Below are 14,563 nucleotides of genomic sequence, written 5' to 3'. Positions count from 1 at the left end.
CAGACTTAACAGAATAAAGCCTTTTCTGTCTCTGAATCTGATCCTTCAAATAATTTGCAGCACTTCCTGTCAATCTGTCATCCACTTGAAGTAAGAATAGTACATGCTCCAATTCTTCAAAATACTTCAATGGAATGGCATTGCCTTATATGATAAACCCTACCATCTGTCATGAAGTACAACAAGATGTGTTCTTTCAAGTAGGTATGGTAAACCATTTGTACAGATTCCAGTTGATTCAATCTCTCAGGAGTTGCTCCAATACCTAGTTCACTCAAGGAAGTTGGATCATTGGTAGTGTTCTGTTTCTTCTTTCATCAGTACTTCCCAATCCAGTTTTATCTCTTGCTTCCTTTCCAGTAACTACTCTTGCTTCAAAACCACTTGCAACAGTTTTCAAAGGTTGAGCCTATTTTGCTTTAGTGAATCCTGGTAGGAGTGTCTTTGGTCTAACTTCTGATATCAAGTTAACTTGAGCTATGTCAGAGGTTACTTGCTTCTTCGAAATATCAGAACTTTTTATCTCTTGACTCTGAACAACTTGAGCTATGTCAGAGGTTGTTTTAAGAACTTTTCTTGAAGTCAGAGCAAGATCATCCTTTTCATCAGTGATTTCTTCATTCTCAGGAGGCACATAAACCTTGATAGTTTCACCAACCTTTTCTTTACCCCTGGATCTTGGATCTACCTGCGGTTGTGATTTAGCCAATGTTACTTCAGTATTTTTCCTTTCTTTTATCACAATGCCTTTGAGTTTTGGAAGTGTCTTTTCACCAGAAGCTTCAGATTTAGATGTGGCTTTCTCTGATTTAAGTCTGGCTTCTTCTTCCATTAAACTCTCCAAGTCCATTCCTGGATTTTCCTGAAGAAATAACTATCTTGACATTTCTTCATCAAGATCTAAAAGTTCATCAGAACTTATCCTTTTACCAGTAGCAGAACTAATTCTTTTCCCAGTATCAGAACTTTTCCTGTGACTTGTGATTTCAGCTTTTTTTGATAAGAAACCTCTACCTTGACTATGACCTCTACCCATTCCAGAGTTTCCTTGATCATCCTTTTCATCACCCTTCCCCTTCAGTGTCTTGTCGGTAGTCTTGCATTTGGACTTAATTACTTTCTCCCCCTTTTGGCATCAGCAGGTAGTAGAAGAGAGACAAGCAATTCCACTGAGGCTTGGATTTCAGTAAGTTGAGATTGCTGAGAAGCTTGATTTTTCAAAATATCATCAATCTGAGCTTGTTGTTTCTCTTGAGTCTTCTCAATATAAGCAATCCTGTCAAAGGTAGGTTGGAAGAACTTTTTCTTGTCAATTTTCTGAATTTGGTCCTGTTTGATGAATTCTTCCTGAATCTTGTGTAGCTCTGCATGAGTAGTTGAATGGAGACCTTGTAGATGTTTAGTACTCAATGCAGTGACTCTAAGCTGGGTTTTGAAATCATCAGAATTTAATATTTCATCAGCTTTTGTCAAGTGCTGAGCAAGATGCTTTGCATTTGGAACACAGGAAACTGAGTTCCATTCCTTAGTCCAGTCCTGTCCTGCAGGAGTTTCACTCCAAGGCACTGGTGCTTCTCTGGTAACAAACTTCTTAACAAGTTCAGATTTAAGAATAGTTTGTTGAGGAGCATGTCCTGAAGGACCTGCTTCATCAGCATCTGTATTTGGAGCAGCCTCATCAGTATCTCCAGCATTTGCAGCATCAGAACTTACAGAATCATTATCTTCTAATAAAACAACAGTGTGAGTATCAATGGAGGCTTCAACATCCTCTAATTGCTGATTTGGTTCTAAAATCTGATCAACAGCCATATCCTGATGCTCACCTATATTCGGATCATCAACATCTAGATGCAGAGAAGATGTAGAAGAGAAGTCTGGATTTTGAGCAGCATCAGTAACAGGTGTTGATGATGGATTAGTTGCTGTTGGAGCTTCTAAGAGAATTACTTCAGGCACAACCAGGTTCTGAACATCAATTTCAGTACTTGTGCCTGGAACAACAGGAGATACAGACGTTCGAACAGGAGACACAGATGGTGTGTTGGCCTTGTCAGGAACAGCTTCCTGAGATGGAGTTGATGAAGAAGAAGTGACTTTAGCAAATTCCTTTTCTTGTGAGATCAGAGATTCCTGATCTCCTTCCTTAGCTGTAGCTTCTTCATCATCTGAAACTGGCCTTTTTGCCCTCTGTTTCTTGTATCTCTTTGTAGATATGGATTCCTTGGGAGTGTCAGGAACAGTCATTCTTCTAAGCCTCTTGAGAAGCCTATATCCCCCAAGTCCAGAATTCTTCTGAGAAGTCACTTTCTCAGCTTCTTTGATAACAGGTGTTGATGTAGAAACCTGTTCCTCACTGTCAGACTCATCTCTCAAAGCAATCCTCCTTCTCTTTTGAGGTGTTTGAGGAACAGTCTTTATCCTCTTAGGCTTGGAAGATGAAGGCTTCACAGTAGGTGCTGAGGATGAGGGTTGAACTGTCTGTGAAGTGGAGAGATAGGATTTGATATATTGCCTGAGGGTTGGTTGAGTAGTATGAGTGGTATGTTCTGATGGTTGTTGTGGAGTTTGGGAGGTGGTTGTTGGTTGGACATCAGGATAAACAGATCTATAGGAATCAAGATCAGAATTTACTAAGATCTGTTTTACAGACTGAGGAATCTGTAAAGGTCTAATCACTTGTTTCTGTTGGATTTTAATCACAGCGGGGGCATGGTAAAACACTTTTACACATATAAAATCCAAATAAAAGCATATAAATCGTGATTAAAACATATGGATCGATTACAAACCTTTAATAGCGATCTAAAAGCAACGATCGGAGATCCTTAGCAGCTGCTCCTCAAACGTGAAGCACTCCATCGGTATCCACCAAGAAAACGATGCTAAGGAGGAGGATGAGGTGGAGAGAATTTTGGTTTTCTAAAAACTCTTGGATTCGGGTTAGAATAAAAATAGGATTTATAATAGTATATTTATAGGCAAAATTTTCAGCTGAAATTTTCCCATAAATATTATTATTATTATCCCATTTATTATTCTCATTAATAATTAAAATACCTTTTAATTATTAATCCTTTTTCTAAACACTTTAGAAATAATTCTCTCTCTTGATTTAATTTCCAAAAATTAAATCCTTAATTAATAATATTAAGAACTTTTCTTAATTAATTTATAATCAATTAAATCTCATTTAATCAATTATTAAATTTGCCAATTAATTATTTATTTCACAAATAAATAATTATTAGCCATTATTAATTAATTCCTCCACCATTAAATCATTCTCTTTTTATGGTGTGACCCTGTAAGTTCAATATTAAGCCGGTAGTAGAAATAAATAATAATAAAACTATTTTATCATTATTTATATAAATTCTCTAATTTATTAAATATGATTAATTAATTAATCACATTTATTCTACATCGTGAGGGATACTTCTCAGCATATCGCGACTATCCGGATAATATGAATTCACTGCTTAGAATACCAAGAACCTATTCAGTGAATAGTTACCGTACAATAAACTCCTTCTACCCTACAATGTCCTGATTAAATACAAGGCATGGATCTCGTGTCAAGCCTATCTAATTTAATCACTTACTTACCATTTACTATGCTCAGTTCTATGTAAATTAGAAACTCCTTTCTAATTTCATTCACTCTGGCCAGAGATTCCTGAACTAGCATAAGTGGATCAGCCTTGAACATTTGCTTCCTTCACTGGAAGGGATAGATCCTTTATTTATCAAACACTATCTTCGTGTACGAATTCCTATACCCAGTAGAGCCCTAATAATTGTCCCTGGAGACTAAGAACTAAACCAAAGCATAGTTTAGTGTACACAAGATGACTATGATGACCTCAAGTCTAAGGATACTTGTACAAATATCACTATGTGAACAACTGCTGACACGTGAGTGAACTCCATCAGTTGTTCAGCTGTGTGAGTCATGTTCAGTGAACTTATTCTATAATAAGCACCTACATACTAGCTATAGTGTCACCACACAAATATCTATGAGAACAGACATCCTTCATAATGAAGCAAGCATAGTATGTACCGATCTTTGCGGATTATTAATTACCAGTTAGTAATCCTATGATCAGGAACTATTTAAGTTTAGAGTTATCATCTTTTAGGTCTCACTATTATGATCTCATCATAATCCATAAAAAGCTTTACTCTAAACTATGGTATATCTTATTTAAACACTTAAATAGATAGAGCCCGTAATAAAAACAAAACAAGTCTTTTATTAATATCAATGAAATCAAAACAGATTACATAAAAGTTATTCCTAAATCCTAATACATGATTGGACTTAGGACATATTCCTTTCAGTTTCTCAGTGTCAGCATTTACCAGGTCATTAAAGTAACGTTTTGCAACTTTGAAAGGTGGAGTTAAGGTACTGGTTAGTCGAGGTTCATCAGTACAAAAAGTATATATAAGTTGACAGAATCTAGCAAAGTAAACAACATTCCTATCCTCTGTCATCCTATCCCCAATAAAACCTATTATAGCAGTTGCAAAATCAAAATGAGTTTGGTTTATAATGGCATGCCCGATGTGCTGACTCATTATGGGGATCACATCAAAATTCGAACACTTGTTCCCAAAAGCTTTAGTGATGCAGTCGAAGAAGAAACTCCATTCCCTTCTGATATGAGCCCGTTTCAACTGCCCAAGCTTTGCCAAACTCTGTTCATACCCCAAACTGGCCATTAACTCCTGAAGAGCTGATTCCTCTGGAATTGAAAAAGTACATCCTTCTGGGAGATGTAGAGCCTTGCGTATTGTACCAGGAGTGACTGCATATGAAGAATCACCCGCTTCAAAAACAATACTAGGAGTACCATTTGGAACACCATTATCAAAGTTTCCAGTCCTCCAAAGTGTCAGAACTTGTTGGCTTGAGAATACTGAAGGTTGGGTCAATGCATACCCGATTTTACTGTGTGCAAGAAGATCTTGCACAAAATGTAATTCAGACAGAGCTTCAGCATTATCAAGAATTGCAGCATAGTTGTTTGGAACAAATTTAGCTCCATCAATGATTAAATCCTTAGGTGCTATGAAATTAATCGAGATTTATAAGTGACTGTTAGGTATTTGATAGAATGTCTATATGAAAAACCAACGTTAGAAGAAGAAAGAGAGTAAAAGCACATAGAGAGTAAAAGTATGAAAGGAAATAAAAGATTAAAAAATCCTCTCTCTGTCTTACTTATACTTTTGAAAAAAAAATGTAACCGTTGGACACCTGTCAGACATGCAGTAAAAACGAATAGTTAATGGGCACGAGAAAACAGTAATCATTACTTACCCACTTGCAGTTTTTCAAGAAAAAACCGTTCCACTTACCAAGTTATTCCATTAATCAAGGTGAAACAGTTTTAATTCAAAATTGAAACTGTTCCCACTTATTTAATTATTTTTCACTGCAACATCAATATTCTGAAAAAAAATCGAGTGAAAATGACCATAATAAATCGGGCAAGCAAGTACTGATAAAATAAAATCAGAACTTAAGTTAAAACAAAATTTATATGGTCATCATAATATGAATATGTATCAGGATTTATCAATGCATTACAAAATATCTCAGAGACAAGATCTTAAAACAAAAACAAATTTCATTAATATATCAAGAGAATATATTCATGAAATTTAAATTACATCAGAACTTGTACAAGATTTCCCTAAGCTGCTAAACCTAACGTCAACAGCCTTTGTCCTAGCTCAAGAAGCAGGGCAAGGCTGATGATGAAGAAAAATAGGATGAAGAGAATAAATCATTTCTTCTTCCTACTCTCGACAAACAGAATAGCGAGTCGAATGATTCGCTCTTGCTGGCGGAGAGCTTCCAGCCTTTCCTCCTCCAATCGCTCCAGATGGCGATGGTAGTCCATGTAGAAGAATAGGAGGTGGGTCAGTACCTCCTGGGGAACGGAGTCCCATATCTCATCAGGAATGGCAGTAACGTGCCATTCCTGCTGCCAATCGGCACAGCTCAGCTCCATGTTGAATGTTTCGTAGTTCAAAAATATATTGTAATTGACCATGGTGTTTTTGATATAAAGATTATGAAGGTAAGTTTGTGATAAAAGATTTGATGGGAAGGCTGATGTGAAGTGGTTGCTTATATAGGCAAGTGAATGCCAGGAGACGCAAAGAAATTTAATGTTGACAGGTAGAATTAATTTTACCTCGTCTCCCCAGACTTGGAAAAAGAAAAACATTCATTGGAAAGAGAAAACATGGTTTAATGCGCACAAGAAGCAAGTAAAAGTTGACTGTTCATGTACGAGTACCACTATCCCTAACTATAGTGACTATTAATCTTCCACTTCAACATTATTCTGGTTTAAACTGAGACTGTTGTCAAATTTTATCCAAAAATAAGTCAAGTAAAGAATCAGACTGTAATATCAGAACTTAGACTTATATCAGAACTTAACAGTCATCAGAACATAATTTCTTAACTCGAAAAAGGAATGCCTATTTTAGTAAGTCCTCACACAAATTCTGATTTATATTCTTTAGAACTTAATCATCAGAACATGCAATCAGAACTTGTCCTCAGAATTTGTGCAATGTGACACAATAACTGTTCATCTAAAACAACATAGATCACCACAGTGATTTTCATCATTCATATGGAGTGGTTAGTGTGTGCATTAAGCTAAATATCAGACAAAGAGTAAAGTCTGATTCACTTCAGTACATCTTAGAAATAAGGCATAACTAAAACTTTACTAAAAACCTGTCATTATTGTGAAACCTACTATTGAATGAATTCATGCTTGAGTCCACCTCAACTATTTTGTGCTAATTTTGTGCATCTTTTTAAATTCTATTTTACAGTGGCTTCTCAGTGTAAGTGAGTCACGACTGCTTATCAAAATTTATGCTATTATCAGAGTATTTCTCCAGTAATCATAGAGTGTGAAAAGTCACCAAGAAAATATTTTATTTGCTTTTCTGATGCATATTACTTAATACTAGCAATACACTTGGATCTTCCCTTCCACATTTTTACTCTAGATCTCAAAGGAGTACCTGATTTTTAATCCTTGTTTCTCTTTCATTTTCTTTTGATAAGTGAGGTTTATCAGCACTTAGTACATTCAACAGATTTACTAGCATCAGAACTTAATCGATGAGTAGCATTATTCTAGGTTGTGACTTAGTAATAAGATAGACAAAGTAAATTCAACTAAGCTCAATATCAAGATTTGCTTCTGTCAATAGATTTCCACAGAAGAAATTACTTCTTACATGGGATCCCTTGTTTATTGAAGACTACTAGGTCAGCATCTAGCACAGTTATCCTCATAGGATTGAATAGTTACCTAAACAGACATATCACTATCAGAGTTTAGAAACATTGATCAGACAAAAGTCAGTACTTAAACATATTTTTCAATTAAGCACAGAATACACAAAGAGATTAAATTCTGTAAATACTGATCATAAAGTCTGATGCAACAGAACAAAACTAAGCAGATTTAGATAAAGAACCTGAAACCATTCCAAGTTCATTTACCAATCTTGTAAAAGTAGCTTCACACAATGGTTTTGTGAAGATATCTGCTAGTTGTTGATTTGTTGAAACAAAGTGCAATTCCACTGTACCTTCATCTACATGTTCCCTGATGAAGTGGTACCTGATGCTGATGTGCTTTGTCATAGAGTGTTGAACTGGATTACCTGTCATAACAATAGCACTTTGATTATCACAGTAAATAGGAATTTTGAAATATGTTAACCCATAATCCAGTAACTGATTCTTCATCCAAAGAATCTGTGCACAACAGCTTCCTGCAACAATATATTCTGCTTCTACAGTTGATGTGGTATATTCTTGAGTATGCTCCCCCTGCATAGGTGCATCTTCCTTTGACGTAGTTACCACAGTTTCAATAACATCAGAGTTTAATCCATCAGAGTTTACAGTATCAGGACTTAGACTGTCAGGATTTTCAGTATCAGAATTTGAGTCTTCATTTTCAAATCTCAGCTGATCATGATCAATAAAATCTTCAAGACGAGTAATCTTCTTGTCATCAAAAGAGACATTGATAGATTCCATGACCACTCTTGTTCTCAAATTATAGACTCTGAAGGCTTTTGTAGAAAGTGGATATCCAACAAAGATTCCTTCATCAGCTTTTAGATCAAATTTGGATAGCTGTTCAGGATGAGTCTTGAGAACAAAATACTTGCATCCAAATACATGAAAGTACTTTAGATTTGGCTTCTTTTTCTTCACCATCTCATATGGTGTTTTTCCTTGCTTGTTAATGAGTGTTGCATTTTGAGTAAAACAAGCAGTCTGCACAGCTTCAGCCCAGAAATAGGTTGGAAGCTTTGCTTCTTCAAGCATTGTACGTGCAACTTCAATGAGAGTTCTATTCTTCCTTTCAACAACTCCATTTTGCTTTGGAGTTCCAGGAGTAGAAAATTCCTGCTTAATTCCATGGTTTTTGCAGAACTCTTCCATTATCAAATTCTTGAACTCAGTGCCATTATCACTCCTTATGGTCTTCACAGAATTTTTGACCAATTTATCCAGATGTATGACATGATCAATCAAGATAGATGCAGTTTCACTTTTTGTGTGCAAGAAATACACCCATTTGTATCTGGTGAACTCATCCACTATGACCAACACATATTTCTTCTTTGCAATAGACATGACATTCACTGGACCAAATAGATCAACATGTAGTAGATGATAAGGATCAAGAATTGATGATTTAGTCTTGCTCTTGAATGAAGATTTTTTTTGTTTGGCCTTCTGACAAGAATCACAAAGGCCATCAGGAGCAAATACTGACTTTGGCAGTCCTCTCACAAGATCTTTCTTGACTAGTTCATTTATATTGTTGAAATTTAAATGAGAGAGTTTCTTGTGCCAATTCCAGCTTTCTTCAATTGATGCTCTACTCATCAGACAGATTACAGAACCATCAGTACTTGTTGAAAGCTTAGCTTCATAAATGTTACCACGCCTGTATCCTTTCAGAACAATTTTTCCTTTAGATTTACTCACAACTTCAGAGTGTTCTTCAAAGAAATTAACATGATAACCTCTGTCACAGATTTGACTTATACTCATCAGATTGTGTTTAAGTCCTGAGACCAGAGCTACTTCTTTAATGATGACATTCCCAAGATTGATATTGCCATATCCCAATGTTTTTCCAATGTTACCATCTCCATAAGAAACACTTGGGCCAGCTTTCTCCACAAAGTCTGATAGCAGGGCCTTATTCCCAGTCATATGTCCTGAACATCCACTGTCCAGAACTAGAATATTTTTCCTGTTGCCCTGCAATCATAAATACCACTAATGATTAGTTTTAAGGACCCAGACTTGCTTGGATCCTTTGGCTTTATCAAGTTTGTTAACATTTGCAGCAGATTTAGCATCAGAGTTTATGTTAACATTTTTCTTATCAGAACTTACACTATCAGACTTTGAATCAGAATTTACACTAGAAGGAACAATGGAAACTTTCTTCAAAGAAGGTTTTATTTGATAATAATCATAGTACAAACTATGATATTCCTTACAAGTATAAATGGAATGCCATAAACTACCACAATGAAAATAAGGATTTTGTGGTTTATATCTAACAGACTGACTCTTAACTTCTGATTTTGAAGGTAAGGAGTTTATGTTCTTATTCTTCCTGCAAAAAGAACCCAGATGGTTAGAACTTTAACAGTTATGACACGTTTTCCTAGGAGCTTCAGGAACAGGCTTATAATTATTTCTTTTATTCACACCTTCCTTTCCATTCCTATTTTTCCTAGGTGATTTTACCTTGTTTGCATTCTTCACATCTTTCAACTTATGCTTAAGCTGCTTCTTAGTCATTAAGCCTATGTTTACTTCAGCTGTCTTTTCCTGTTTTAGTTTGTCAGAAGTTAATTCCTCTTTAACTTCTGATTTCTCATTATCAGACTTTATAGTTACGAACTTAACAGGTTTTAACTTTGGCTTTTGCTTAACAACAGGCTTAATTTCTACAGTTCCTTTATCATTCTTATCCTCTCCATAACCTAAGCCCTCTTTCATATTTTCACTACTTAGAAAATTTTGAGTTGTTCTGCCAGAGTTAGTCCAAGTCCTGATAATCTCTCTTTCCTTTTCTAACTCAGTTTTAAGAGATTCATTCATTTTTAGCACTTCATCCCTAACATAAAAAGCATCATCTCTATCCTTCTGAGTTTGATGGAACATAACTAACTCTTTTTCTGAGAAATCATTTCTTTTCTTAAAAGCAAGATTTTCAGAAGTTAATCTTTCACATGTTAAAGTTTGATCTCTATAACTAACAAACATGGTTTTAAGATATCTTCTCAACTCATTAATATCATCAGTATGAAAAGCATAAGTAGTCTGAGGTACCTTTGTTTCAGCAGCTTCAGAACTACTCTCAGCACTTTCTTTATCAGCATTTGCCATTAAAGCATAGTTCTCCTCACTTTCAGAGTCTGAGGTGTCTGTCCAGCTTTTCTTCTTTGTGACAAGAGCCTTGCCTTTGTCACCCTTCACTTTCTTGCAATCAGGAGATATGTGGCCTTTCTCATCACAGTTATAGCATTTGACATTGGTATAATCTCCTCTATCAGACTTTCCTCCTCTGCCCTCAGATCTTCTGAAATTCTTCTTATCAGAACTTGTGCCTTTCCTGGAAAACTTCTTTCCCTTCCTGAACTTCCTGTATGCAATCTTTGTGATCCCTTTCACCATAAGAGCACACAGCTTCATCATCTCCTCATCAGCGTCAGTCTCAGGCAAGCTTTCAGAATCTGAGTCATCATCACTTTCTGAACTTAATGACTCAATATCAGACTTTGTGAAAAGAGCCTTACCCTTGTCTTTCCTTGAGGTAGCTGCCTTGGGGGATTCTTCTTCAGCCTTAAGAGCAACTATCCTTGACTTTCCTCCTTTCCTCTTGCTTCTTTATTCCATCTCAAGTTCATGAGTCTTGAGCATTCAATAAATTTCATCAAGAGTTGTTTCATCAAGATTGTAGTTGTCTCTTATTGTTGTTGCCTTCAAATCCCAGCATTCAGGAAGAGCTAACAGGAATTTAAGGTTTGAATCTTCAAGATCATACTCCTTATCAACCAATGACAAATCATTCAAGAGTTTGACAAATCTATCATATAAATCAGTCAATGACTCATTTGTCTTTGAGTCAAAGTGTTCATACTCTTGAGTGAGTATCGTCTTCCTGTTCTTCTTAATTGTATCAGTTCCCTGACACCTTATTTCCAGAGTATCCCATATCTCCTTAGCAGTCTTGCAGTTAATTACCCTGTTTGACATTACATTATCAATGGCACTATGCAGTAAATATCGTACCTTAGCATCCTTAGCAATTGATGTGATATCTTCAGCAGTATAATCACTCTTCTCCTTTGGTACGGTCTTTGCTACTTCACCTGCAACTGCAACATCGAGCTTGGTTGGTTTGTGAGGCCCTTCCTTGATTCTATCAAGATATTCTGGATCTGTTGCTTCCTGGAACATGGTCATCCTTACCTTCCATATGGGATATTCAGATGGTCTCGGTATGGGAACTCTGATGGTCTCATACCCACTTTGAATTTGTGTCTTTGGTGGTTTTTCAGTTTTAGTAGGCTTAGTTGGAGTTCTGTGTCAGACATGATTGTGTTTGGATCTTAAACTATATGTGCGTTAACAGATAGGATTTGATACCACTTGTTAGGTCACACACACTGTAGAGGGGGTGAATACAGTATAAAGTACAATCAAATCGAACTTTAATATCTCAAGTAACAGAAAACAAACTTTATTTAAACAATAAACTCTGTTACAGTATGGAACTGTTACCTCTCAGTGATGAACAAATATCACGAGAGCTGCTAGGGTTACAATGAATAATCTTATCGAATATGATAACACTTGTAGTGTAAACCCTATGTCTGTGTTTATATACTACACAATTACAAGATAATCACTAATTGATATGGAATATAATTCTGCTTCCTAAAATATATCAATCAGATATCATTTCTTCCAAGTATTCTATTCTTCATAGAATTCCTTCTTCATGCATATCTATTCTTCTGTTTATCTCGATCTTCTTTCCTTTAATCAGCTACTGTCCTTATCTGAACATCCTTCAACACTTAAGTTCTGATATCCATCTTCTGATGATTATCTCCTGATAATATAAGTACTGATATCCTTAAGTCCTGACTTTCAGTAAGTACTGATTTATCCTGTTTAAGTAAGATCTGAAAACTAAACATAAATCATATTAGTCATGACATTATCAAATATATCTAACAGCATTGATATCTCCGATGGACAGTAAGTTAAAAAGTTTTTAAATTGCATTATTCCTATATGTTTATATTTTTGGTTCTGTTCAATATTGTTATGTGAATTGTTAATGTTTATTGTTTTCTTTTGTTTAAATATAGTATTGAAGATGATACGGCTAAGAAAATGCTTTTGGCTATGATTCGGGAGAAGTGGCCTCTTGGGCGTTACACTTATACCGATATCGAAGAACGTCACCCGGGTTGGTTGAATGCAAGAGTCGAGGAGTTTCAAGTAAGTTAATTTTTTTTAATTGTCATTTATTTCTTGATTTTACTATGCATTTATCCTCATTTTCTTTTTTTTTTGCAATTTTAGAAATATTATAGGCATCTTAAGGGCAAAGCCGTTCATATGCCCGAAAAATTATGGAAGATCACATTAAAGTGACGATAAAAAGGACTTTGAACGAGCTTAAGAAGAGGGTAAAGCGAAAAGCAAGGGAGGAGGGCGTGAGCAAGTTGTCTTTGAAGCCGCCTTATTGGTCCATTCCTTTTTGGAAGAACCTTTTGGAGTATTGGGAGAAGAACGAAAGACACTTGCACCGGTCATCGGTTGGATCCACCAACCGACAACAAGTTGACAGATTGCATAGTGCTGGTGCAAGGTCATTCAATAAAGTTCGAGAGGTAATATTATTATATTCCATCACACACACATACATACACGTTCACCATATTTAATATAATCAACTAATTATTAGGACATGCTAATATAAGTTGTTTAATATTTTGAAAGGTAATGACGAACAAGAACATGAAAAAGCCGACGAGACTCGAGGTGTGGGATAAATGTCATAGGAAAGTTGGATCCGATCCGGAAAATCCCATCTACACTACACCGGCCGCCATGCATATTGCGGTAATTTTTATGTACTTTTATGACCATTTTATGTGATTTTAAATGCATCTTTAATAAGTGAATTTATATGTATTTTCATGTGATTTTAAATGCATTTTTATGTTTTTTATATGCATTTTTATGTGATTTTAAATGCATATTTAATAAGTGAATTTATATGTATTTTCATGTGATTTTATATGCATTTTTATCTGATTTTAAATGCATCTTTAATATGTGATTTTATATGTATTTAATGTGATTTTAAATACATTTTTATTTGATTTTATATGCATTTTTATGTGATTTAAATGCACAATATATGATTTTATATGTATTTTAATGTGATTTAAATGCATTTTAATATGATTTTATATGCATATTTAATATATGATTTTATATGTATTTTAATGTGATTTTAAATGCATTTTTATGTGATTTTATATGCATTTTTATGTGATTTTAAATGAGGGTTAATATGTGATTTCATATGTGATTTTAAATGCATTTTTATATGTGATTTTATATGCATTTTTATGTGATTTTAAATGCATCCTTAATATGTGATTTTATATGTATTTATGTGATTTTAAATGCATTTTTATATGTGATTTTATATGTATTTTTATTTGATTTTAAATGCATCGTTAATTGTTTTAAATGAACTTGTAGGAACGATATGCCGCCATTCTCGAGCGCATACCCGTGGAGGTTACACAAACGGGTGTTCCGGATGAGCCGTGGGATTGGTGGATGGAAGCGTTGGAGGTTCCCCAAGGTACAAAGCCGAAAAAGAATTATGTGGTGGGGTTCCCCAATGCTCGGGCCACCGATCTCTTGCCTACACTTGCTACCCGGTACCGAGATTCCACACGGAATAAAGCCGACTCATCCTCATCCGCTCCCAGACAACGTGAAGCCATCCCCGACAATGTATATCTTGCCATCGTGAGGAATGTGCTTACAGAGATCCGTGCTAATCCAAATCGATTTGGTCGCCAACTTTCCGATACGGAAATAGCTACATTCGCACGTACCGCTCTCGAGGCCTCGGATCCATCCTCCGATCCTAGCCAAAGGTTGCAATGGAATAACCTTATTGGTGGCGAGATCATGCATATCGTGGGCTCCTTGATTGAAGATATCGTCCAAAAGACGGAAGCTCGTGTTGCAGAGGTATAATTTTTGACCTTCTTGTTTATTTATTGTTTTCATTCACATGTAAATTTTGTTTCTTCTTTTTAACTAGTTTAATTAACCTTGTGTATCTAGGAAAACAATCGGCATGCTATGGAAGTCGATAAGGATTACACGTCCGAGGATGAGACCTCCGATGATGAGGAC

The sequence above is a fragment of the Apium graveolens genome, chromosome 7 (genome assembly GCF_009905375.1).
Source record: "Apium graveolens cultivar Ventura chromosome 7, ASM990537v1, whole genome shotgun sequence".
NCBI lineage: Eukaryota > Viridiplantae > Streptophyta > Magnoliopsida > Apiales > Apiaceae > Apium > Apium graveolens.
Note: the sequence above shows the minus strand (reverse complement) of the source record.